This window comes from Carcharhinus amblyrhynchos, chromosome 25 (assembly GCF_965287045.1).
Source record: "Carcharhinus amblyrhynchos chromosome 25, sCarAmb.v2.hapA, whole genome shotgun sequence".
In the NCBI taxonomy this organism is placed as follows: Eukaryota; Metazoa; Chordata; class Chondrichthyes; order Carcharhiniformes; family Carcharhinidae; genus Carcharhinus; species Carcharhinus amblyrhynchos.
In genome coordinates this window covers 12,764,916-12,789,747 of record NC_137348.1, presented here as the reverse complement: position 1 = coordinate 12,789,747, position 24,832 = coordinate 12,764,916, and the positions used below count along the sequence as shown (strand labels likewise).

Sequence of the window (24,832 nt, the reverse complement as noted above, 5' to 3'; positions counted from 1 at the left end):
ACCACCACCACCACTACTCACATGCATACACGTATGCACACACACAAGGTCATCCTTTTAACTCTCCCTCCAGCCTCTTGAGCCCAGACCTTCACCTCAGTTACTGAGGCCACTGACCCTGGACATACCTGTGTTCCATGACATAATGGAATTGCCTGTAGCCCTAGTTGTGGCTGCTACTCCCTGCAGGAGCTATGGAACTATCGACCATTTAATTCGCTGGCAGATGTCTAAGATGGGACTTCTTTCTAGGAAAGTCTTTCCTTGAAGCAATTAATGCTGCTTTTAGAGCTAAATTGCTGCAGGGCAACCATCAGGATTCTGGATCAGAACCAGGGCACCCCATAAAATGAAGCAAGTGATTAAAAAGGAGAAGTTTTCAGGCTATGGGGATGGAGCAGGAGACATAGAAACATAAAAGATAGGGCCTGGAGGAGGTCATTTGGCCCTTTTGAGCCTGCTCCATCATTCATTACAATCATAGCTGATTATCCAATTCAATAGCCTAATCCTGCTTTCTCCCCATAAGTTTTGATCCCATTCGTCCTCAAGTGCTCTATCTAACCCCTTCTTGAATACATTCGATATTTTGGCACCAACTATTTCCTGTGGTAATGAATTCCACAGGTCACCATTCTTTGGGTGAAGAAATGCCTCCTCACTTCCATCCTAAGTGGACTATCCTGAATCCTCAGATTGTGACCCCTGGTTCTGGACTCCCCCACCATCGGGAATACTCTCCTTGTATCTACCCTGTCTAGTCCTGTTAGAATTTTATAAGTCTTTGAGATCCTCCCTCATTTGTCTGAACTCCAGCGGAAAAAATCCTAACCTAGTCAATCTCTCCTCAAACATCAGCCCCACCATCCTCAAAATCAGTCTGGTAAACCTTTACTGCACTCCCTCGAGAGCAAGAACATCCTTCCTCAGAAAAGGAGACCAAAACTGCGTACAGTACTCTAGGTGCAGCCTCACCAAGGCCCTGAATAATTGCAACATCACATCCCTGCTCCTGTACTCGCAACTTTTCGCAATGAAGGCCAACATGCCATTTGCCACCTTTACCACCTGTTACACCTGCATGCTTTCCTTCAATGACTGGTACACAGCTTCTGCTGCACATTCCCCCCTCCCAATTTACAGCCATTCAGGTAGTAATCTGCCACCTTGTTTTTGCTTCCAAAGTAAAAAAACCTCACATTTACCCAAATTATACTACATTTGCCATTGATATGCCCACTCACCGAACTTGTCCAGCTGGGACTAATTCAGTTGATCTTTCAAAGAACCAACACAGGCACAGTGAACTGATTGGCAATCTTCTGTGCTGTTTGATTCCATTCTATAAGAGTTAAATGTGAGAGAGGAACGTGGAATAATGCAGAAGGTGGATACTGGCCATTGAAATTAAGTTCCAAATGTATTTAAAATTCTCAAATTGTCTTGACCTTTTATTTAAAGGTCATTGCGTGATGAGGAAGTCACCTTTCAATGTGATGGTCTCAGCCACTTATCTCCTAGTTACTTAATAAACACAGCAGTTTTCAGCAAGATTTTTTTAGTATGATTCCAATCCAATTACATCACCACGGAGTCTTCAGGGGGCTTTCTCACCTGGACTGGTGAGGTTGATCACTATTGTACCTATATGGAGTCATTATGTATAGCCTGTTAGTCAAAGGTTGTTTTTCTCATTCAGTCAAAGGTACCACTTTTTTTTGTTAAAATGCGCACCTAGTAGGTTCAACATTTTACAGTCAAGAGCTGTTATTTTAATTTAAATCTTCTATGTTTAACCAGAGTATAATATGTGGAATGTTTGAATCAAATAATCCCTTTTGTTTCTTTTACCATCCACTGTACGTAAAAGAACATTCCTGGGATAGGAACATTCTATTGCATACTTTTAACGTAGTTAGATGGGGAACTGAGAAAAGGAAAGCTGGAACGTAGATTATCGATAGAAGATATTAACATTATTGCTGCTTGAATTGGTGTTTGCATTTGTGAATAATGTGCTGCTTAAATAATCAGTGAATATCATGTCTGTGAGAAGGAGAAACAGATTTTTTTAAAGTGGAAAAATTTACTTTAGTACACAATGAGGCTGCAACAACCTTCTGTATTTTTGTTCTTCTTTGCATGCAATTGAAATGACCTTCATTTTCACAACTACACAGGAACATGAAGTTATTCAATATATAATATGATAGATATGTGGTACAGTGGTCAGCACTGCAGCCTCACAGCATCAGGGACCTGTGTTCAATTCCGGCCTTGTGTGACTGTATGGGGTTTATACATTCTTCCCATGTCTGTGTGGATTTCCTCTGGTGCTCGGCTTCCTCTTACAGTCCAAAGATGTGCAGGTTAGATGGACTAACCAAGCTAAATTGCCCTTAGTGTCCAAAGATGTGTTGGTTAGGTGGATTATCTATGGTAGATGCTTGGCAGTTACAGGAATAGGGTGGGTGGAGTGGGCCTGATTAAGATGCTCCTCGGAGAGTGGGCGCAGTCTCGATGGGCTGAATGGCCTTCCTTCTGCACTGTGTAGGGATTCAATGGAATAGGAGCCAGGGTTAGACATGAAGCAATTTCAATACAAATGTGAGGCAGGACCTGCTTTGGTTAACATGGGCAATGGTAATAGGCAGAACTGCGTTAGGTGAGGCAGCAGAGTTTTAAATGAGCTGAAGTTTACCAGAGGTGGAGGATAGAGGCAACTGGCTGAGTTTTGGCAAAATCAATTCTGGAAGTGACAAAGATATAGAAGAGGATTTCAGTACAGTTGGGCCGCAGGACGTTAAATGAAATAAGTCATTGGGTGAGTGCAGAATGGGAAGGAACTTGTTCAGGGCACTTAATTATTTTATGCAATAGCCTGCCACCTACTGCAGTAAATTTTTAGCTTGGTTAAGTCAAAGATGCTGAAGGTGAGTAGAAACTGATATGGATTTGGCATCAAGATGGGAAGCAGCATCTCCATGGCTTAGGCTCCATAAAATAAACAATTCCAGCTTCCTCGGATGAAGATGATTTTCATTCTGTAATGTGAGGAGCCAATCCAATGCTATTGCATTGCATGGATTCTGCATAAAAATGTAGCCTAATAAGGGGGGAAAAAAGCCAGCCTCCCCAAGTCTATATTTAAAGGCAGGAGAATAATGCACAGATTCTATTCTTGTGAAACTGGACCAAATTATGTGGAAATATAAAGGTATTCACAGAGGATGTAATAGAAGGACAACAGGATGGATTGGCTCAATTATCATGTTAATTTATATCTTCGAAAGGATATTTGGTACATTTGATTCAATAATTAGTGGCACTGCCCATGCAACATAATTGCCACAAGTAAACATTGTTAATTTTACTCAATTTGTATAAAATTAAGAATAATAGCTGAATAGATACTAATCATGCAAAGACAGCTAAATATAAAGTTATCAAGATTGAGCTCCTTGAGAAATTTTCTTTGATGTCCTGAGCGTTAGATTACAAGAGAGTATTTTGGTGGCATGCTGCAAGGGAAAAGAATGATTGTCTCTTCCATTCAAACAGTAAAATTTACAAAACAGTGCATATTGTTGGCATACGGTAACAATAACTGATTGCAGTTATATGTGACAAGCTCAAAAGCCTCAATGTAATTGGCTATACAAATTGCAACACCTGAGTTCAGCTACTCAATAACCTCCTTCGCATATTCGACTTTGTTACAGGATTGCAGGGTTAATTATTTTATACCATCAAACTTTACTGTATTTGAGCATGCCTTTGAATTAAACCATTGATCCATAGAGAAGGTATGGTGCAGGAAGAGGCCAGTCAGCCCATTGTGTCTGTGCCAACCAAAAAAAAGGAACCAGCTGCTCATTTTAATCACACTTTCTGACACCTAGTCCATAACCTTGCAGGGTACAGTGCTTTAGTCGCAGATCCAGTACCTTTTCTAAAAAAAAAAATGAGTGGAGTTTCAGCTTCAGCTGGAAACTTATGCAGTGCATGCCAGATGTCTACCAGCCTCTGGGTGAAAAGGTTTCCCATCAGGTCTTCATTAATCCTCAGTCATAATTAGTTCTAATGAATGTTATACACACGATGGTGTAGAAATAACAGTGGAGCTGGATCACATGTCAGTGGGAGAACCTTTAGGGACAGTGTCATAATATCAGAATATTTGGGTTAGTCTGGCAAGGAGCAATCCGGAGTAAATTTAATAACTGGGGCAGGACCAATTTCAGTGAAAATGATTAGCAGGCAAAACACTAATTGAGCATTGGGTTTTACAGCTGAGATACATTCCCACGCAAGAGAATGGTAGGACAAACAAAGTCAGAGTTCCCTGGATGATGGGGTTAAGGTGAAACCAAAAAAGAGTGAGAATCTGGCAAAATTTAGAAAGTCACGAAGTGAAAAAGAGCGACAGAGAAGATGTGCGAGGGGACTGGCAGCAGTATAAATGGCAATCTGGAAGTCTTTGTAAGTTCATAAATAGTAAAAGGGTAGTACATGGAGTAAGCTCAATTAGGGACGCAAAAAGGGATTGATACATGGATGCAGAATGCATGACTGAGGTACTAAATGAGTATTTTGCTCTGTCATCATCAAGGAAGAAGGTGCTGCCAAGGTCATAGAAAAAGAGGAGGTAGTTGGTAGTTAAGATGGGCTTAAAAATTTGATCGAGGAAGTCTGAGAAATGCTGGCTATACTTAAAAGTTGGTAAGTCACCAGGACAGATATTGAGCGAAGTAAGAGTAGGAATGGCTGAGGCACTGGCCATAATACTTCAATCCTCCTAAGATGCAGGGGTGCTGCCAGAGGACTAGAGAAAGATACATATATTAAATCCTTGTTCAAAAAAGGGTGCAAGGATAAACCTCACAACTACTGGTCAACAGATTTAACCTTGGTGGTGAGAGTTTTTTTAATTTAAATTTTTATTCCATTTTTAAAGTTGCAAAGGCAGTCTGCAGAGTGGACTGAGGAATCCCAAATCCACCCATTTGATTGCTCCAAAATTCAAATTGAAATTGAATCCACATGGACCCCACAAGAGAGTCAAACAAGTTAACAAGAAAAGGCATTACTCCCCATTTTGGACTAGATCTGACATTTGGTCTCAGCCAAAAGGCTAAGATGCACTCTGAGGTGCTTAATCTTAGTCAAAAGACTGAGCACATTTTTAGAAATGATAATCTGGAACAGAATTAACGGTCACTTGGGCAAGTGTGAATTAGTTAGAGAAAGCCAGTATGGAGTTGTTCTTGGTAAATAGTGTTTAACTAATTTGATTGAGTTTTTGTATTGGGTAACAGAGGTAATGAAGTGAGTAATGTAAATGACATCAATCACATGAACTTCCAAAAGGCATCTCCCAGCATCAGATTTTCAGCACCTTCAGCTCCCCACCAGAAATTGGCACAAAGCTGCCTAATATATACTGACTCTAATTTCCATATATTTTAAATCACATTAGCAGGCCTGGGACTGAAGTCTTTGGGCCTGCGAACCTCTCCCTCCTGCCAAGAATGGCTCACTCCAGCGAGGCTTACTATAGCTCCCCGCTTGCAGGGAGCTGGCAGCCTAACCCCGCTGAAGTGGAGGGGGGCAATCGAGGCCTCCTGGCGGGGGCAGTGGGGCTGCTGGGCATTGGCACCTTGGCAGTGTCAGCCTAGGCTCCTGGCATTGCCCAAGGGACAAAATGCCAATGCCCAGGGGGCATATCAGAACTGCCCAAAGCCTTTGCGCCCCTGCCATGTTATTGTCCCAAAGGCTGCTAAAGAGAAACCTAGGCCCCAGTGGGTGGTGATGACCCAACGCTATTAGCAGCCCTTCTCGACAGATAACCAGAGGACAAGACAACGCAAAATCAATGATCGGAGTTTTAAACTGAGCCCAGACTTCAAAAACTGGATACAGTATGCTCCAGCAATCTCAAAATGTCCAGCCTTCAAATTGAGATTGAGCCAGTTCGCAAATTGAGCCAGGAATTCACCACCACTTGGGAGACTGGAGAATACCTCATTTCCCCTTATTAGCCAAGATGTTCGTCATAGCATGCAGGATATTGAAGGACTAAAGGTGAGCCCCCACCAAGAAAATTGCCCTCTCGACTAATAGGATTCTCTTCTCACACCTCAGTTCATCAACATGAGCACTAATAGTCTGTGCTGGGGTATCAAGACTGTCATCCACAATTCCTCTTGCAATGGCAACCAACATCTCAATCCCTACGTTACTGACAAAGCATACCAGCAACACTACCACTGTTGTGGGGGCACAGTCTCAGGAGATGGGGAGGAACTTACTTTACTCAAAGTTTGAATCTTTGCAATTCTCTGCCCAAGGAGGATTGTGAATGCTTCGTCGTTTAAGGCTGGGATAATCAGATTTTTGGTCTGTCAGGAAATGGGCAGGGAAATGGAGCAGAAACCCAGATTCAGCCATGACCTTATTGAATGGTGGAGCAGCCTTGATATGCTATATGGTTGACTCGTCTTATATCCTGAGTTCTTCTATTAATGACCTAGTCTTGTGTGTGCAGGGCAAAATTTAAATACTTGTAGATGCACAAAAACCCAGAAACATTGTAAAGTGTGAGGAAGAGTGATAGACTTCTAGAAGACAGATGCAGGCTATTGGAATGGATGAACAGGTGACATGAAATTTAGTGCAGAGAAGTGAAAATTGAGACACTTTAGTAGGAGGAATGAGGAAAGGCAATATGTAATAAAGGTTATAACTCTAAAGGGGGTGCAGGAACAGAGATTGGGGTAAATGTTCACAAATCACTGAAGGTGAGAAAGCAGTTAATAAGGCAGATGGGATCCAAAGCTTTATAAATGCAGGCATGTAATACAAAATTCATTACATTATGACGGACCTTTTAGCCTTTTCATGAAACACTGGTTCAGTCTCAGATAGAGATTGTGTCCCTTTCTGGACAGCACAGGCTTTGGAGTGGGTACAGAAAAGATTTGCGAGCTATGTGGATAGATTGGTAAAGCTCTTTGGAAAAGTGAAAATTGAGAGAAAATTTGACAGAGGTGCTCAAAATCATGAGGGGTTCAGACGGAGTAGATGGGACAAAACTGTTTACTGTGGTGGACGGGAGAGAGATCAAAAAGTACCGACTTGAAGTGAGAAGAAAAGGAGCCAGAGGTGGCATGAATAAAATTTACAATAAAACACGAGTGTTCTGAAGAGGCCGATTCAATCATGGCTTTCAAGGAATTGGATCGTGATCTGAAGAGGAAATAGATGCAGGACTATGATGAGAGTGGGACTAAGTTGCTTTTGCCGAGCGCTGGCACTGATATGATAGGCTGAATGTGCTGTGCTCTAAAACATACTATGGTACTTGTATGGCAGCCGCCTTGGAAGTAAATGTTAATATTGTTATGTGACATACATTTGTCAAGAATAATTTATTTCTCGGAAGCAAGAAACTCCTGCTGAAATAGGACAGTGTATTTGCATACTGATGGTGTGAATTGTACTTACTGCTTCAGCACTTGTCAGTATGCTTTATTGGTATTTAAATGTGTAAATTGGAATTCCATTCAACCTTGCCTGCAATAAATAGATTTACCAATTGCTCTATTAATTATTTTGTCAGTTAGAAGCAGGGTGCAAGTCTTCACTTGAATGGATAGACTTGTATTTTACCAAATTTATTCAACCAGTAAACATTGTAGCTAACATGCTTGAGAAATAAGAAATCAAAGATGTTCTTGTAATGGACAGTAACCTATTGGTACGAAGTCATAACTTGGTGGGTACTTTGATGATATTGGAAAACGTGGTCTCCTACCAATTCCTTAAAATATTAGCTGACTGTTGTGGAAATACTCTCGGACAAAATTAAAGGTAAAAGTTGTCTTCCTGGGACTATTTATCTCTGCTTGTGTGGCACACTTTGGTTTCCTATTTTTGCTCCTTTTAGTTTTCCTCTTCACGTGTGTGCGTGCGTCAATTGCGGTCTCATCCATGTCCTTTTATTCTCACCTTACCTATCTCACATTTAACTTTACTGAATTTTTAGCTTGAAATGTGTTTTTTTAAGGTCTGTTTATGCAACAAGATGACATTCATCAAGTCTTGTATTTGATTTTGATAGAGGGGTGGGGTTGAAAAGCGTATATCCTCGCAGTTCTGGTAACATCTTTGTATATCTTTTTGTGCAACTTCTCTACTGCCTCCATATCCTTGCACTGATAATTAGGGCTATACACCAAGTGTTGTCCAACCAAAATTTATTGAGTTCAGCATAACTTCTGTACTTTTCTCTATCCCCCAGAAATAAATTTGTGCCTGGTTTGTTCTTATTTAAAGACCGTATTAACCCACCTCGCTACTTGTAGTAATATTATTAATGTAAATTGTGAACAACATTAATCCTTGTGGGACCCCACATTCCATCTTCCAAATAACTTCTGCCTATTCTCTGCTTTGTGTCTTGTGAGCAGCTAACTATATATTCTCCTACTTTGTCCCCTGACATGGCATGCTGTGAGTTTTCCCTGTGCTGAGAATTGATAAACACCATAGCAAGTAACTCAGCAGAAAAGCCTCAATAATTACATTTTTCCAGATTATCATCTTAAGTGCATTCTATTTCCTGAATTCATGGGATCTAAGATCTGGAACTGAAATGAAACACGTTTGACCTGAAAAGAAATTACATGGAAAAATCATTATTCATTCAGCAGATTTCCTGAGTACCGTTTCCTTATTCATCTGAATTTACTTCAGCCTCATTGGCAGTTGACACTGACAAAACCTTTCCTTCAAAACCTTTCCTCCATTGCTCAGCATTGTGATACTGCCCTCACTCAGTTTCACTCTTTGCAATACAGCAGTAGTCAAAGCATCTTAAGCATCCCTTCCCATTTTGTCTAACTCACTCTGTTGCTGACTTATGTTCTGCATTCCTAACCCCTCAAATTAAACATGCTCGCATGTGTTAAGCAGCAAGTGGTAGCACTCGTGCCTCTGAATTACATGCTATTGTGTATTGTAAAGCAATGCATCTGTGTGGTTAGTCACATGACATGCTGTGACATCACCAGAGGCATTCGCGGGATTTTTTTTATCTCCTCCATGTTGGACTTCAATCAGACACCACCTTGTAAATAAAGCAGCATTGGTTTATTTCAGTAACCCACAGTGTGGCATCTCAGAAATCCTTCTCTCTCAACAAATCGGTCAGGAATAGTTACGCAACACAGGACAAGGAAAAGACTGACTGAGATTGGTTTTAAGCCAAAATTTACCAAATCCTGAAGTTTTTCTTTTCAACCTCAACTTCGGAGTGAAATGGAGCATCGACACTGGGAAGACAAAAAAAAAGCCTTCAGCGCTTATCCTCAATGGCAGGAAAAACCAGGAGTAGTGTTGAAAAATAAATGTTTGCTTATTGTTTTAAGGCTGGGTAGACTTCCAAAGGGTGGGACCTTGTACGTGGGAGTACAACAATGGGATATTCGCACTCATAAAAAAAGAGTACCTATGCATTCTAAAATGGGAAGCTACAGCTCCCTATTAAAAAAGACATTCCAAATAAGAATGGCAAGTCTTCTTGCTTCCACTCCAGTCATGGATCCTAGGGTATTCCCAAACACCTTCCTACACTTCTCCAGAAGTGTTCTTGCTGTCATTCAATTGGTTAATTGTTCTCCAATTTAGTTTGATTTTGTTTAACCACATTCTTCGAAAGAGTGGAGGAAAATTTTCCTTTACTATGTGCAAAGGCAATTCTGATGATTAACTGTTTTCTACTTCTACTTGAACTATGATATATCCCTTCCGCATGTACATCAGTGGCATGCGTGAATTTTAAGAGATTTCTTTCCGTCTGTCCTTACCTTATGTATTTTGGCTCTAGCTCTAATTTGGGAAACTTTGTTTACAACCAATTTCATGGACGCCACAACCTCAACAAGAAGTTTTAGTGTTAGAGTTTTTCAGTGAGCAATTGTTTTGAATTGCTTCATTTTGAAGTCCCCACAAAAAAGTCTGTCAGAGTGCCTTCGAGCCAAACTCTCAGTTCTTTGCCAATATTCTCGGTGTTGCAACAAATTGCCATATATTTCCACCTTCTTTTTGGCTCCATTGATGAAATCGGAATCTCTCAGCAATTATTAGTGATTTTGGCGAGGAAATTTCTTTCGAGAATCTTGGTCAATTCCTCTTAGGTTTTTTCACCAGGCTTCTCAGAATGGAGAAGGCTTTGTAGCAGATCATCTTGTTTGGGGAATGAATTTACTCTGCTTGTTCCCCTGACACTAGGGTGGGTATTAGCATGGCCAATTAACCTAACTTGCACATCTTTGGCACAAACTGGAGCACCTGGCGGAAACCCATGCAGACACGAAGAATGTGCAAACTCCACGCAGTTATCTGAGGCCGGAATTGAACCTAAGTCCCTGGTGCTGTGAGGCAGTAGCGCTAACCACCATGCTGCCCAGCCATTCTCCAATAGGACATGAGAAAGTTGTTTACTCTCCTGGATCGCAAACCTTTGTTGTTTGGCACTTTGGCACGTGTCTGTGACTGGACTAGCTTCTCTGCCAATCCATCAGTGAATGGATTGTATGGGGCAGTCCATAAATGTTGTATGTTATTATTCTCAAAGTAATCCACAAATTCTTGAGATGTGAAATGTGTCCCATTATCGCTGACTAGTTGTTCAGGGCATCCAAATCCCGCGAACACTGACCCAACTCCTCAATTGATTTCATCATCCTGACTTTGGCCGACTTTGGCCCACTTTGCGTCTTTAGTAGGGCAAGAAACATGGAGCCTTCAGTGGGTCCTGCAAAGTCTATGTATCCTCTGCCGAGGTTGTTTTGCAACACCAGGTTAAAGTCCAACAAATGTATTTGACAGTAAACCCACTAGCTTTCAGGGTTTGCCCCTTCGTCAGGAGTGTGGAGAGTTCTGGTCACAAATAGAGCATATAAAGGCGCACACAGTTTACAGAGTACTGATTAGAATGCGAGTCTTTACAGCTAATCAATTCTTAAAGGTGCAGACAGTGAGAGTGGAGATAGCATTAAGCATAGGTTAAAGAGATGTCTGTTCTCTCCGGACAGGACAGTAAGTGAAATGTTGCAAGCCCAGGCAAGTCATGGGAGTTACAGATAGTGTGACATGAACCTAAGATCCCAGTTGAGGCCATCCTCGTGTGTGGAATTTGGCTATCAGTTTCTGCTCAGCAGCTCTGCGCTGTCGTACGTCGTGAAGGCCACACACTATCTGTGACCCCCATGACTTGCCTGGGCTTGCAACATTTCACTTACTGTCCTATCTGGAGACAATACACATCTCTTTAACCTATGCTTAATGCTATCTCCACTCACATTGTCTGCACCTTTAAAAGTTGATTAGCTGTAAAGACTCGCATTCTAATCAGTATTCTGTAAACTGTGTGTGTCTTTATATGCTCTGTTTGTGACTAGAACACTCCACTCATCTGACGAAGGGGCAAACTCCAAAAGCTAGTGGGTTTACTATCAAATAAACTTGTTGGACTTTAACCTGGTGTTGCGAGACTTCTTACTGTGTGTATCCCAGTCCAACGCTGGCATCTCCACATCAATAGAGGTGGAGGATTCCATATTCTTAAAATCATAGAGTCGCCACACTGCAGAAGGAGGCCATTTAGCCCATCAAGTCTGCAACAACTCTCCAAAAGAACATCTTATCCAGGCCCAGCCCCCCTCCCCCATCCCCAAAATCCTGCACATTCACCATGGCTAATCTAGCTAACCTACACATCTTTAGAAATTAAGGAGCGATTTAGCATGGTCATTTCACCTAACCTCCACATTTCAGACAGTGGATGGAAACCCGAGCACCTGGAGGAAACCTATGCAAACACTGGGAGAATGTACAGATTCCACACAGATGGATAGTGACTCGAAGCCGGAATTGAACCAGGTCCCTGGTGCTGTGAGGCAGCAGTGTTAACCAACTGTGCCACCATGTTGCTGATTTCTTTAGTTTGACCAAGTTCAATCTAATATTATGCTGATTGTTAGATACTGCATCAGGGTCACCTCTTTAAAAACTTGATCCAGTATCCCATTATTCCTATTGTCTACCAAAAGGGAAATTCAGTTGAGATTTGCAGGATGTGATAGCTTCCATCCTGTATGGAGGCTAGTTTGCAGATACATGAGAACACAACACAACATAAGGTTAGTTTGAAGATACATGAGAGCACAAGACAGGACTATGTCATTTGGCTCCTTGAGCATCTTTCTGTAAGATGGTGGGTGACCCGACCCTGTGACGACACCACCACCCACCCACCGCCGCCGCCGCCCCCCCTCCCACCCCCCCCATAACACTCAACTAATTTAAGATCAAAAATCTATCACACATACTCAGTGACTAAGAGTCCATTGCTCTCTGGGAATTCCAAAAATACCCTGAGAGAAGAAATTCCTCCTCCTCTCAGTCCTAAATGAGAGATTTCTTATTTTGAAACCGTGACCTGTAGTTCTATATTTCCCAGGAGGGGAAACATTCTGTCAACATCTACCTTGTCAAGCCCCCTCAGAATCTTATTTTCAATGTGATCGCCTGTCATTCTTTTAAACTCCAATAAGTATAGGCCCAACCTGTTCAACCTTCCCTCATAAAACAAGCCCTTCATCTCGCGAATCAACCCAGTGAGCCTCCAGTGCAACTATATCTCTCCTTAATGAGACGCTACGGAGCACGTTGGAGGGAGGGTCTGCTGAGGAGCAGTGGAGGATCTTTAAGGAGATCTTTCTTGGTGCTCAGCGGAAATTTATTCCGATGGTCAAAAAGGACAGTAGGAGGAGAGGTAATAAGCCGTGGATAACGAAGGAGGTGAAGGAAAGTGTTAAATTAAAAGCGGAGGAATTTAGAGTAGCTAAGAGTAGTGGGCGAGAAGAGGATTGGGAGAGGTTTAAATGTCAACAAAGATTGACAAAGAAGTTGATAAAGAAGGGTAGGAGAAACTATGAAGCTGGGCTAGCGCTTAATATAAAAAAGGATAGCAAGAGTTTTTATAAATATATAGAAAGGAAGAGGCTGGCTAGGGTGAACGTTGGTCCTTTAGAGGATGAGAAAGGGACCTAGTGGTAGGGGATGGGGATATGGCTAAGGTATTGAATAACTTTTTTGTTTCTGTCTTCACGGAGGAGGACGTGAATAATTTGCCGGGTGTTAGTGATGGAAAGGTGGTAGGACTGGAGGGTCTTAATGACATTATTGTTACTAGAGAGGCGGTGCTCGACAGACTGGAGGGGCTGATTGTGGACAAGTCCCCAGGACCGGATGGAATGCATCCGAGGGTTCTGAAAGAAATGGTGGAGGTGATAGTGGATGCCTTGGTGGTTATTTTCCAGAATTCGTTGGATTCCGGGGAAGTGCCGGAAGATTGGAAAACGGCTAATGTTACGCCGTTGTTTAAGAAGGGTGCCAGGCAAAAGGCAGGGAATTATAGGCCGGTTAGTTTAACGTCTGTTGTAGGTAAAATGTTAGAATCCGTCATTAAGGAGGAAATTGCGAGGCATCTTGAAGGCAATTGCTTGATAGAGCGGACGCAGCATGGTTTCATTAAAGGGAAGTCGTGTCTGACAAATTTACTGGAGTTCTATGAGGATGTGTCTAGGGCGGTGGATAGAGGAGAGCCGGTGGATGTGGTCTTTCTAGATTTTCAGAAGGCGTTTGACAAAGTACCTCACAAGAGGTTATTGCAGAAGGTCAAGGGACATGGAGTTGGGGGTAGGGTGTTAGCGTGGATAGAGATTGGTTGTCAAATAGGAGGCAGAGAGTGGGGGTCAACGGGTGCTATTCGGATTGGCAGATGGTGACTAGTGGAGTGCCCCAGGGGTCGGTGCTGGGGCCTCAGCTTTTTACCATTTAAGAACATAAGAACATAAGAACATAAGAAATAGGAGCAGGAGTAGGCCATCCAGCCCTTCGAGCCTGCCCCGCCATTCAATAAGATCATGGCTGATCTGTCGCTGCTCAGTTCCACTTTCCCGCCTTCTCCCCATAACCCTTAATCCCCTCTCCTATCAAAAACCCATCAACCCGCGTCTTAAAAATATTTAGTGAGGCAGCCTCCACCACTTCAACGGGCAGAGAATTCCAGAGATTCACCACCCTTTGAGTGAAGAAGTTCCTCCTCAACTCCGTTCTAAACCGCCCCCCTTTTATCTTGAGGCTGTGCCCCCTAGTCCTATTGTCTTTTTTGAGCGGGAAGAGTCTTTCCACCTCTATCCTATCCATCCCATTCATCATCTTATACGTCTCAATGAGATCTCCTCTCATTCTTCTAAACTCTAACGAGTACAAGCCCAGTTTATTCAGCCTCTCCTCATAGCTCAACCCCCTCAACTCCGGTATCAGCCTAGTAAACCTCCTCTGCACTCCCTCCAAGGCCAAAATATCTTTGCGCAGGTGCGGCGCCCAAAAATGCACACAGTACTCCAGTTGCGGCCTCACCAATGCCCTATACAGCTGCAGCAAGACCTCCCTACTTTTATATTCAATCCCCTTCGCTATGAAGGCCAGCATCCCATTCGCCTTCCTGACCACCTGCTGCACCTGCAAGCTGGGTTTTTGCGACTCATGCACAAGGACCCCGAGGTCCCTCTGCACCGTCGCCTGCTGCAGTTTTTCTCCTCGTAAGTAATAGTCCTTCCTACCATTTTTCCTACCAAAGTGGACCACCTCACACTTGCCAACATTAAATTCCATTTGCCATTTCCTGGCCCATTCGCCCAGCCTATCTAGATCCTTCTGCAGACTCTCCACACCCTCCGCACAATTTGCCGTTCCCCCAATCTTGGTGTCATCAGCAAATTTCGACACCCTACACTCGGTTCCCTCCTCCAGATCATCTATATAAATGGTAAAAAGCTGAGGCCCCAGCACCGACCCCTGGGGCACTCCACTAGTCACCATCCGCCAATCCGAATAGCACCCGTTGACCCCCACTCTCTGTCTCCTATTTGACAACCAATCCTCTATCCACGCTAACACCCTACCCCCAACTCCATGTCCCTCGACCTTCTGCAATAACCTCTTGTGAGGCACTTTGTCAAACGCTTTCTGAAAATCTAGAAAGACCACATCCACCGGCTCTCCTCTATCCACCGCCCTAGACACATCCTCATAGAACTCCAGTAAATTTGTCAGACACGACTTCCCTTTAATGAAACCGTGCTGCGTCTGCTCTATCAAGCAATTCCCTTCAAGATGCCTCGCAATTTCCTCCTTAATGACAGATTCTAACATTTTACCTACCACAGACGTTAAACTAACCGGCCTATAATTCCCCGCCTTTTGCCTGGCACCCTTCTTAAACAACGGCGTAACATTAGCCGTTTTCCAATCATCCGGCACTTCCCCGGAATCCAGCGACGTTTGGAAAATAACCACCAAGGCATCCACTATCACCTCCGCCATTTCTTTCAGAACCCTCGGATGCATTCCATCCGGTCCTGGGGACTTGTCCACAATCAGCCCCTCCAGTCTGTCGAGCACCGCCTTTCTAGTAACAGTAATGTCATTAAGACCCTCCAGTCCTACCACCTTTCTATCGCTAACACCCGGCAAATTATTCACGTCCTCCTCCGTGAAGACAGAAACAAAAAAGTTATTCAATACCTTAGCCATATCCCCATCCCCTACCACTAGGTCCCCTTTCTCATCCTCTAAAGGACCAACATTCACCCTAGCCAGCCTCTTCCTTTCTATATATTTATAAAAACTCTTGCTATCCTTTTTTATATTAAGCGCTAGCCCAGCTTCATAGTTTCTCCTACCCTTCCTTATCAACTTCTTTGTCAATCTTTGTTGACATTTAAACCTCTCCCAATCCTCTTCTCGCCCACTACTCTTAGCTACTCTAAATTCCTCTGCTTTTAGTTTAACACTTTCCTTCACCTCCTTTGTTATCCACGGCTTATTACCTCTCCTCCTACTATCCTTTTTGACCATCGGAATAAATTTCCGTTGAGCACCAAGAAAGATCTCCTTAAAGATCCTCCACTGCTCCTTAACAGACCCTCCCTCCAACGCGCTCTCCCAGTCCACATTCTCCAATTCTTCTCTCATCCTACCGTATTTCCCTCTATTCAAACAAAGGACGCGTGTCCGGGAACCCACTTTCTCCTCCTCCATCTGCACCAGAAACTCCACCATACAATGATCACTCTCCCCAAGAGGATCCTTCACCACAAGGTCCCTAATTCTACCCGCTTCATTACATAGCACCAGATCCAAGATAGCTCGCTCCCTCGTCGGCTCCAACACACACTGTTCGAGGAAGCTATCCCGGCAGCATTCCAAGAACTCTTCCTCGAGCCCCCCACGTCCAACATGGGTCGACCAATCAATATGCAGATTGAAATCCCCCATAACTACGGCCGTCCCATTCCTGCACGCCGCACTTATTTGCGCGTTAACAGCCCGCCCCATCTCCAGATCATTATTCGGGGGCCTATAGACGACACCCACCAGCGTCTTCCTCCCTTTGCTGTTCCTAATCTCCACCCACAACGATTCCACCCTCTGCTCCTTGGCTCCAATATCATCCCTTGCTACCACCGTGATGCTATCCTTAATCAGCAGAGCTACGCCCCCCCCTTTTCCCTCCTGTCTATCCTTCCTAAACACTTGATAGCCCTGTACATTCAGCTCCCAGTCCCTGTCACCCTGCAGCCACGTCTCTGTAATGGCCACCAGATCGTATCCATTTGTGTCCATCTGCGCCATCAGCTCATCCACTTTATTCCGAATGCTTCGTGCATTCAGATGAAGTGCTTTCATCCCAGCCTTCAACTGGACCCTATTTGCCGCAACGCCACCAACTATACTCACGCCCCCTACTCCCTCTATTATTGGGACATCCTCGGCCTCTTCCCTTACATGTACACTCTCCTTAACTTTAGACCTCGTAAGGTCACCTACCCTCACACCCTCCCCCCCCCTAATTAGTTTAAAGCCCTGTCTACAGTCCTCTTTACTCGATTCGCCAGCACTCTGGTCCCAGCACGGTTCATATATATATTTATATATATATATATTTATATATATTTATATATATATATATATATTTATATATATATATTTATATATATTTATATATATTTATTTATATATATTTATTTATATATATTTATATATATATATTTATATATATATATATATTCATATATATTTATATAGATGATCTGGAGGAGGGAACCGAGTGTAGGGTGTCGAAATTTGCTGATGACACCAAGATTGGGGGAACGGCAAATTGTGTGGAAGGTGTGGAGAGTCTGCAGAAGGATCTAGATAGGCTGGGCGAATGGGCCAGGAAATGGCAAATGGAATTTAATGTTGGCAAGTGTGAGGTGGTCCACTTTGGTAGGAATAATGGTAGGAAGGACTATTACTTACGGGGCGAAAAACTGCAGCAGGCGACGGTGCAGAGGGACCTCGGGGTCCTTGTGCATGAGTCGCAAAAACCCAGCTTGCAGGTGCAGCAGGTGGTCAGGAAGGCGAATGGGATGCTGGCCTTCATAGTGAGGGGGATTGAATATAAAAGTAGGGAGGTCTTGCTGCAGCTGTATAGGGCATTGGTGAGGCCGCAGCTGGAGTACTGTGTGCAGTTTTGGGCCCCGCACCTGTGCAAAGATATTTTGGTCTTGGAGGGAGTGCAGAGGAGGTTTACTAGGCTGATGCCGGAGTTGAGGGGGTTGAGCTATGAGGAGAGGCTGAATAAACTACGCTTGTACTCGTTGGAGTTTAGAAGAATGAGGGGAGATCTCATTGAGACGTATAAGATGATGAATGGGATGGATAGGATAGAGGTGGAGAGACTCTTCCCGCTCAAAAAAGACAGTAGGACTAGGGGGTGCAGCCTCAAGATAAAGGGGGGGGCGGTTTAGAACAGAGTTGAGGAGGAACTTCTTCACTCAAAGGGTGGTGAATCTCTGGAATTCTCTGCCCGTTGAAGTGGTGGAGGCTGCCTCGCTAAATATTTTTAAGACGCGGGTTGATGGGTTTTTGATAAGAGAGGGGATTAAGGGTTATGGGGAGAGGGCGGGAAGGTGGAACTGAGCCACGACAGATCAGCCATGATCTTATTGAATGGGGGGGCAGGCTCGAAGGGCTAGATGGCCTACTCCTGCTCCTATTTCTTATGTTCTTATGTTCAATGCACTGTACAGTTGTAACCAGTCTTCCTTACTTTTATATTTGAACCCTTTGCAATAAAGTTGTCTTAATTACATGCTATCCTTGGAAAATTCATGCACATGATATTAACTGCATATCCTCAAACAACTCTTAATTAAATTTGTTAGACATGACTTACCTTTTTGCAATCTGTGCTGTGCTGGCTATCCTAATTCAAATGGCATGTAATGAAAAAAGGACTAACTGCTATAGCTGTGTATAAATATGAATACCATTTCATCCAGGTTGTAAAATTGACACAAAGGCCTGGATGTAGGGCATGTGGGATGCTAACCTGCATTCTAACATTTTGTGGTTCATGTATGATGATACCCAAATCCTCCTGTACTGCAGCATGCTGCAGATTTTCTCCATTGAAATAATGTTCTGCTTTTCTATTCTTGTGGCTAAAGTGAGCAACCTCATGTTTTCCCATAGTATATTCCAGCTGCCAATTTTTTGCCCCTTTGCTTAACCTAATCATAACCCTTTGCATTCTCTTTGGGTCCTCCTTGCAACATGTTTGCAACTACCTTTTGGCTACATTACACTTGGTTCCTTCATACAAGTAATTAACATAAATTGTAAATATTTGAGACCCCAGCACTGATTTCTCTGGTAACCCATTAGTTTCAATTTACCAACCCATTTATCTTGGCTCTTTGCTTTCTTTTACGTGCCAATCCAGCATCCATGCTATTATATTACCTCTAAAACTAATTACCCTAAGACCTGAACCTAGAATACCTGAATGTGAAGTGCTGCCCTACTACCTTCTGCGGAGGTTCACCTCTATTATCCTGATAGCAGTTTATATCGCACCCTATTTGGACATGAAGGCCACACTGGACTAAATGTATACAACCACAAATAGCCTTGAGGCGAAACACCACAATGCTTTGTTCATCGTGGGCAGGGACCTCAAGGTCAAACTCACGACTCTCCCACCAAGATACCCCCACACGTCTCCTGTTCCATAGTGGCTGAAACATCCTTGACCACTGCTACACAACCATCAAACATGCCTACCACTCTATCACCCATCCACATTTGGACAAATCAGACCACAAGGCTCTGCTGCTGCTCCCGGTTTAAAAGCAATAACTGAAATGGGAGAATCTGATTAAAGTTGTGCAATGTTGGTCCGAAAAATTGAATGATCTCCCACAGAACTGCTTCGAGTCAGTGGACAGGTCAACATTTAAGAACTCAGTGACCAACCCAAATGAGTATCCCATTACAGTGACAGATTTCATTAGTAAGTATGTACGTAGAAGACTGTGCCAAAGAAGCAAGGCCATGTTTCCCAACCGGAAACCATGGATGAACACAGATATCCGCTGCTTGCTGAAGTCCAGGTCTGAGGCGTTCAAGTCAGGTGACCCTGATTTTCAAGAAACCCAGATACAGTCTGTGGAGACAGTACCGGACCAGGCTAGCCACACAGACTCCCACTGATTTTGGCAAGATTGCAAGACATTACGGGCTACAAGATTGAAGGCATGTAGAATTGCCAGCTCCAATGCACCCCTTGTTAACATGCTCGACACATTCTGTGCCTCTTGAACAAGAGGTCAACAAGAGCACGCCTTCCACCCTGTAAGCCTCAGTCAAACTAGTATCCAAGATCACCAATGCAGGTGTCCAATCAGCCCTCTTGAAAGTTAATCTACTGAAAGCGACCGGCTGAGCACACAATCCTGCATGGACCAGCTGGTGGGGATATTCGCAAACATCTTAAACTTCTACACCACCTTCTATACTAAGGTCCTTACCTGCTTCAAAAAGACGACCATCATATCATGAGATCTTGTATTGTGTTGTAATTTTTATGTGGTAGCTTCTTGAATGACATTTGGAAATAGAAGTACACTAGTTTCTCTTTATCCATCGAGCCCTGCATCCAGTCCTTGTGCCAATTTTACAACCTAAATGACATGGTATTCCACATTTTATACACAGTGATAACATTTGGTCCCTTTTTTCATTACCTAATGCAATTTAAATTAAGATAGCCCGCACAGATGTATAAAAAGAAGTCATTTCTAATTAATAAGAGATCTTTGAGGATATGCAATGAATATCGTGTGGGTGGATTTTCCATGGATGATTAGGAGTTTATGGATGAAACCGAAACACGAGCAGTACGAAAGAAAATGTTCATATGGATAGAAAGTGATCTGATAGAAAATAGAGTAATGGTTGAGTCGTGTTATTCAAAATAATGGAATGTAAATAGCCAAGATCAGATTTCCTGTATAAAGAGCAAGGTTGTGATGCCAAAATACGCACACCATACAAAAATAGGCAAATTTACTGCAAACTTCAATTTCAGAAGTACTTGGAGAGATCACTAGATTGGGCACTTTAGATATCGGATGAAATTTAATGTATAGAAATGTGTTGCGATGCATTTTGGAAGGAAAGGAGACAAAATCAATGCTAAATGATGAGGTGATTTGACAGGTTCAGACACGTAAGCCTTACAAAGTGGGAGAACAAATTGATAAAGCTGTTTTTAAGAAAAATCAATTGGGATCCCGGGGAACAAAGTACTAAATTTGTATACGTCATTGTTTTGGCTGCAGTTAATTTTTGGCACTTTAATTTTTAGAAAGGAAGTTTAAGATAATGAAAGTGACACGTTTAGATTGCCGATAATAAATGGTTTTACTTAAGAGGAAACCTTAGAGAAATGCTTAAGAGAGAGAAAAGTTCCACTGGTCAATGATTCAATAACTAATGGGCATCAATTTATCACTACTAAAATCAATGCAAGATTTTGCATCAATAAGATTTTTTTATGTGGAAGGTTGTTTGAATGCACTTTTCCCCACAGACACAATGGTGAAAGCAGAATCCAGAATAGTTTTTACAATGCTAGTGAGAAATATTTGAAAAATTAAAAAAACGTAAAGTTTGTTTAGGGTGACACAGTGGTTAGCGCTGCTGCCTCACCCAAGTGCCCAGGTTCGATTCCAACCTCGGGTCATGGTCTGTGTGGAGTTTGCACTTCCTCCCCGTGTCTGTGTGGGCTTCCTCCAGGTGCTCTGGTTTCTTCCCACAGTCCAAAGATGTGTGTGTTAGGTTGATTGACCATGCTAAACTGACCCTCATTCAGAGGGATTAGCAGGTAAATGTGTGGGGCTACGGGAATAGGGCGTGGGTGGGATTGTGGTCGGTATAGATTTGATGGGCTGAATAGCCTCCTGTACTGAAAGGATTCTATGATTCTTATTATCGTAATAGGGAAAGATTGGGCAGTGGGATTAAAATGGATAGCCTTTTCAAGTAACTAAGCTGAATCATCTCTTGAACTTAAAATTAAGATTCTATATGTGAAGATGTCAAAGAAAGATTGATCATTTATTTTGAAATTGGTTATACTTATGGAAACAAGCTTTTGGACCACAATTTTGAAAAAAGGTCATGTTACAGAGGCGCCACGACAAAATGTGTAAAAGCAATTGACAAACCATGTTCCTCAAAAATAGCAGTGGTGCAGGAAGCTGTATTGAAGGAGAGAACTTGCACCTCGGTGATGAAAAAAGACAGTTTACCAAGAGTAATGAAAGGCATTACAAAGAAAAGAATCCTAATCCTCTAGTTACTCCCTGGGGGTGCCCAGAGATTGGTTTGATGAAAGGTGATAGCTGTCTGCTTTGAAAATGCTCATGAGAAGGACGCGTGGATCCCTGTGGACTGCTGATGCTATTGACTGAGAAGAAATGACAGCCTGATCTACATTTGAAACCAGTCGCCAAGCTTAAAAGTAAAACAGTGTTGAGCAAAAAAAGGGCCATTAGCAGTTAATCTTAGTTTTTTTTTGAGCAAAACATTCCGTTAATGCTAACAAAGAACATTTGAATGGGAAGATATTCAGTTGGTTGGCCTATGTATGTCAAATACGTTGTGATCATTGAACCTATAAATTCTTTGAGATTCTAGAAACTTCACACTGATTCTTGTACATCAAAAAACTTTATCACAACACTGACTTGAACGTAATTTGCTTGCTTGGCATCCGAAGAATTCATTTCGGAAAGGTAAGGTTTAGCACAACAATAAACTGAATTTCAAAAAAAATGAGCTTTTAAGGAACGAAGCAATTGCTGGGCGAATGTACAGCAATGTCAAAGCAATAAATCATTAAGTTTTTTAGAAAAGCAAATTATAAAAATGATAAGTCTGAGGGGGTCAGTGATTGTGAGTGGGTGCATGTGTTTGGTCTGTGGCACAGAGACTGAATAAGAAACCTGATACTGACATAAGGCAGACTGTCATTCACTTTTCTTGCACCCGTCTCACTTGCACCCTCATGCATTTAAACACTCCTGGCACATCTCTTTCCCAGCCCCCAACTTTGCTCTGGGCCAGATGTGCCTGGCTGTCCATCAATGTCAGAGCTGCCCCTCCAGTCAGAGATTAGGGTCAATTCTCCCAGCCCGTTGTGCAGCGCAACAGTCCGGAAGGCATCAGCAGAAGTCACTTTGCGGGTTTTTGCTGGGTGCCACGGCCTCCACATGTCTCTGGAGCAAAGATTTTTGGGGTAATCAGCTCACAGATGCTAATTGACATTTTCATTTGATTGGCATCTCTTTTCTCTCTTTCTCTCCTTCTCTCCACCTCCCCCCCCCCCCCACCCCCACCAAGTCCAGAGTGGTTCACCCCAGCGGAGTTTACAACAGCTCCTCACTAAGCTGTTGGGGAACAGCCGCTGGAGTGAAGAGAGGTCCATTGGGTCTTCCCCAGGAGGCCAACTTGGAGGTTGGGGCCACTGGGGCTTTTCCAGGGAGGTCCGGAAGGCCAGTGATTGGGGGTGGGCAGGTTGGCAATGGCAGCGATGAGAGGTTGTGGGGCTAGCTAGTGATCGGACTGGCGAGAGATCTGGAGGCCGTCAACGTGGGGCCACTGTGCATGCATCAATTTGTCAGTGTGGAGATCTGCACATGTGCAGTGGCCTGCTCAGTGCTATGTTGCCAACCTCTCCTGTGGAAATAGGCTCCAGCCCTTGATTTTCAGAGGGAATCCCACTGGAGTATCCTGCGGCCAGGATTCCCCCAAAAAAATCTGAAGTCCCCAATTTGTGTGAAAACGGGAGTAACTCCCACTGGTTTATTTAGCAGGATCCTCAGATCTGGTTCAATTTGAGAATCCGGCTAAATAAACCAGTGGGAGTTCCTCCTGTTTTCACACACAATGGGGACTTCAGATTTTTTTGGGAGAATCCTGGCCATTTTTCGTCTCGCTCATTTGCTGTTGAGAAGCTCTGTAGTCTGTCTATCAGAAGCAGAAGGGAGCGAGAAGTAGTGGATGATTGGAGGAGCAACTCTGTGAAGAATTTTCCATCGGAACTCCCCTCTGGGGATTTTGAAAGTTGGTGTGGTTTGGTGGTGGTGAATAGAGGAACTTTGCAGGTCATATCCAGCCTGTAGGCTGTGCTTTGGACAAGCCTTCTCCAAAGTATACAGCAATCTGAAATTCACTGTGCACAACTCAGCTGCTTTAAATTACCTTGCAAAGTACTATGGGTGGCATGGTGGCACAGTGATTAGCATTGGTGCCTCACAACGCCAAGGACTCGGGTTCAATTCTGGCACTGAGGCATACCATTTAGAACTCTAATGGAGCCTAGTCCATAAATTGATGTCCAAAGTTTATTTCTATTTTAGAATTGTTACTACCACAGCCTCTTCACTCACCTTCATAATCCTCTCGTGCATCTCCTGCCCTTCACTATTCACACTCATGGTGGGCAGAGTCCACCCCAACCTTGGCACTTGTGGTGAGTGGTCCCTCTTCTTCTTCCAGAGTTAGGACTAGATTGCGTGTTAGTCCTGTTAAAGCAAGCTGTATGATTCTCAGGGAACGCTGTGGTATTAGCGATGTACTGACGGTCAGGAAAGTTAGCGTGCGTATGCTTGGTTGGGCGACCACTGTTGACCCCTCCACTCAAGCACCTTAACAAAAGTGATGCACAGCATATGGGTACAGATGAGGCAAACAGAGGTTTTAATTACATCCCTTGAGTAACATATGGAATAAAGATCAAGTGTTAGAAAGCAATCAGCTGCAGTTTGTGTGGCAATTCTTCAACTAGCTTTACTGTGAAATGCTTCCTGTCAATATATGCCTGGTCTGAGCTCATTGCCAGTGACGATTAGACAGCGTATTGGTACAAGGACTTGGAGCTGCTGTCCTCTGTACGCTGTAGGGTGGGATGGGGAAGTTTTCATACAGAAGAAACAAATCTACATTCCTTTATGGTTGCTGGAGAGCTCTGGTTTTACTCTATCCCATAAACAAATTTGGGTTAAATTATAAAGAAATTATAAAGCTCATGAAAAATAAATTCCAACTATTATTTATTATAGAAGAACATGGCAGCCGTCTGTTCGACCTGGCAAAGCTGTAATTGCCACACCTCAAGGGAAACCAAGTCATAATTGTAAGTCCCATTTAACCCTGTCAGTAGAGTGGAAGGCTATTGTCTGAGCAAAGCTGTCTCAACTCATTCATCTCACTGGCGCTAGCAAAACTGTAGCAGTGATGGTTGTGAATAATCACTTGGCGGCAATATAAAAAGGAGCACCTTTGCCAAGTAATTAAGCAC

The 24,832-nt window shown here is 43.1% G+C and overlaps 1 protein-coding gene across 1 annotated transcript in view; it reads left to right on the top strand.

Annotated features, from left to right (window-relative positions):
- The window catches only part of med27 (mediator complex subunit 27), a 273,176-nt gene that overhangs the window by 165,098 nt on the left and 83,246 nt on the right, over positions 1–24,832 (top strand). The window lies entirely within an intron of this gene.